Source organism: Microtus oregoni, unplaced genomic scaffold (genome assembly GCF_018167655.1).
Source record: "Microtus oregoni isolate MIOR12 unplaced genomic scaffold, Mior012 000001F_ref0000356, whole genome shotgun sequence".
NCBI classification, from domain to species: domain Eukaryota; kingdom Metazoa; phylum Chordata; class Mammalia; order Rodentia; family Cricetidae; genus Microtus; species Microtus oregoni.
This window is the reverse complement of record NW_024543060.1, coordinates 3,240,615-3,244,295: the sequence shown is the minus strand read 5'-3', so window position 1 is coordinate 3,244,295 and position 3,681 is coordinate 3,240,615.

Genomic DNA, 3,681 nt, shown 5'->3' with positions numbered 1-3,681 from the left:
CCCCTGCGGCTTGAGGTGCCAACAGTTGTGAGCTGCCAAGTAGGTGCTGCTAATAGAGCTGGGTACCATGTAGAGCCATTTCTCCATACATTGTTTAAAAATTAAAATCTGAAAAACAGTACAACGATCTCTTCCATGCTGTCCTTCAGGAGTGAATTGAGGACATTCCTGCAGTTTCTATCTCTGTGTGTGTGTGCACGTGTGTGCACGTGTGTGCACTGTTACTACTGTTATTTTGCTAATGTACAAGTAAGTCTCAGATATGGTTTCCCTACTAGCAGGCATTTCCCATTTAGATTGTATGCTGTAAATACTGATTACTGAGTATGTATATTAATACGTAATTAAAGTCAAGGGAGGGAAGTAAAATGCCAACTATTGAATGTAAAAGACATGATGAGATGAGAAAATCATAACCATAATTGCTTTAGGTGGCATTATGATAAAACTAACAAGTACAGTTTGTGAACACAGGGTATTGTGTGTACGTCTGCATTTGGATGTGGTGTTGGGGGGCACATAGGGAGGATGCCGAGTTCCACCCAGTGCCTTCTCCATCACTCTCCACCCTATTTTTGGGACAGTTTCTCATAGAACCTGACTAACCCATCTGACAACACCTTCTGACCAGCAAGCCCCAGGGTTCCTCCCATCTCTGCCACATCCACACTGTGTGTGTGTGAATATGGATGTGTGCTGCTATGCTTGGCTCATCGTGTGGGCGCTGGAGATCTGAACTCTGGTTCTCAGGATTGCACAGCACCCAGTTAGCCAACTGACCCATCTCCCCGGACTGTAACAGACTTTTCCATCCACAATGTTTTGCCGGTGTCTCTTTTTAATCAAAGAACTATTCTGAAAAACTGATCCCAGATGACCCTACTGACCAGCACAGGCTGAAACAGAACTGCCATAAGAAAGAACAATTCCCTTGTAGACTGTAGAGACGTAGTCAAGTGAAAGCTGGGGCAAATCTTTGACAAAGTAAGATATTCAGAGCAATCTGTGTGTCTGGGGTTGTCCAGAGGGCCATGTGCGTTCCAAATGGGAAAACTTGTGCTTAAAAAGTCCCAAGACTTCTGAAGCTTCCACACAGGGGCAATCTCTTTCGGCTTGGTGCACACCTGACTAAGTGTTGGAGAATGCCAGTATGAAATTGATGTACAGGGGAAGAAGTGTCTTTGTATGTTGTTTAAAGTTGTTTAAGCCTCCTGGTATTCAAGGAAATCCTTTTCATAATATTATTTACAGAAAAGATAAAGGCGCAGAGTTCAGGTGACCACACACAACAAACACAGTCTTGGAGCTGGAAAGATGGTTCAGCAGTTAAGAGCACTGACAGCTTCCAGAGGACCCGGGTTCAATTCCCAGCACTCACATGGCAGCTTGCTGCTGTCTATAACTCCAGTTCCAGGAGACCTGATACCAATGCATATAAAATAAAAATAAATAAGAATTAAAAAAAGAAATAAAGCCATTGAAAAGGTAGTTTGGAAGATGTAACATGGACTAGCACAGCCACTGGCATAAGAATGGTTATTATTTTAAAGTAAATAAATAACCTTTCACAGCCTTCAGTAACAATAAACACCAAGAAGACTGAGACTCTGGTTTCCATTATAGCCAAATATCCCATGTTCAGCAAAAGAAATAAATTAGAGTTTATTCCAAAAAGCAAAATATGTTGAAAATAACTATACTATACAGCAGGGAGTACGGACATTAGACTCATAAAACAAACAGCTTTCTTAAATGTGTTCCGAGGGTTAAAGGAAAACATTGACAAGGTACTAAATAATGTTTCAACAAAATGAAAATTAAAATATGGAAATTATAGAAAATGGAAATCTCAGCCGGGCAGTGGTGGCGCACACCTTTAATCCCAGCACTCAGGAGGCAGAGGCAGGCGGATCTCTGTGAGTTCGAGACCAGCCTGGTCTACAAGAGCTAGTTCCAGTACAGGCTCCAAAACCACAGAGAAACCCTATCTCGAAAAACAAAAACAAAAAACAAAAAACAAAAAAGAAAATGGAAATCTCAGAGCTGAGAAATGAACCTGAAATGAAAGACTTAATAGAAATGTTGACCAATGTTTGACCTAACGGAAAAAAGGATCGGCAGAGCTGAAGAACAAATTATCCAATGTGTGGAACAGAAAGAAAGAGAATGTGAATGAACCTCTGGGATCCATCAAGAAGACAGAATATGGATAATGGGAGTCCCGGAGAGGAGCAGCAGAATTGGAAGGAAGGGCTGAGCACTCCACATATTTGATGAAAGGCATGAGTATGCAGAGTCAAGAAACCGAGCGGCCTCCGATAGGATGACCTCCAAACCTGTGCTAAGACCTTTATACTGAAACCGTGAAGTTCCCACCCCCCATACACACATACGCATGCAGAAAGCAATAAACAAAAAACTTACTACTGGTATTGTGTGAGAAATTATCAACTAGCTTCTCATCAAAAGCCACAGAGCCCACAGATTAAGACATGATAATAAGAATCTGTCAAAAATGAGGGAGAAATCCAGATATTCCTAGATAAAGGTAGACTGAGGAAACTTGTTACCAATGGACATGCCCTACAAAAACACTAAAGGGAGCCATCCAGCAGGTGTCAAGGCATGCCGGGGAATAAAGGGAACATGTCTCCTGTATATGCGATTTCAAAGGCAAGTATAAAATTCACTGCCACTGTGATTTTCAATTGTAAATTAGTTTTCGAGCTATGTGAATGAGGAGCCAAGATTATTAACCTATGTTAAGGAGCTTTTTTATTAGCACTAGATGTGAGCTTTGAAGAATGCTCACAGGAGACCTTCAGCGTGAAATAAAAGGGTGCTAAAAATAGCTTGACTGTGGGTGAGCAAATGTTTACCTTTGATAAGAGTAAATGAGAAGGTAAATAGAGAAATCAGAATGATTGCAGTTTGGATTGTAACTTCACATGTTTACAAGAAAAAGGAAATGCATAACATTTAATTTGCATGATGTATAAAGATTTGGGGCATCGGTGAGGAAGGGTGAAGCACAGAGCAACCTAGGAACAGAGCTTCTATGTCATTGAGGTTAGTTTTTTCTAAACTATTGGAACATTTATTGAAGTTCCATAATTTTTTAATGGCTCCAGGATGTAGCATGAGTAATAAAAACCCAGAGACAGATATTGGGGTTCAATCCAAAAACCAGAAAAACAAAGCAACCAAGCCACTAGAGAAGTCTTACCTCTACCAAGGCTGGGCGACCACAAACTAAACAGACTATTCCCCTTTCTCTTCCCATTTTATATTCCCTCTAGTGCTGGGATTAAAAGTGTGAACCACCACCACCTGAATTTGTTTCTGCATCAATCTTATGTAGCCCAGGGTAGCCTTGAACTCACAGAGATCCATCTACCTCCGTCTCCCAAATCCTGGGATTAAAGGTGTTTGTCACTATTGCCTGACCTCTAGTGACTTTAGCTTTGCCTCTGGTTTTCAGGCAAGATTTATTTATCAAAACACAAGTAATTTAGCCCTACACCAGGATCCTGTGTTTCTTGTTTCCTGTTGCTGTGATAAAGTACCCCAACAAGAGCAAACCTAGGGGAGAAAGTTTATCTCACAGTTCAAGGGAACATTCCACAGTCGATCATGGCAGGTCAGGGCCTCAGAAGCCAGAGCAGCTGGTCACATTGCATC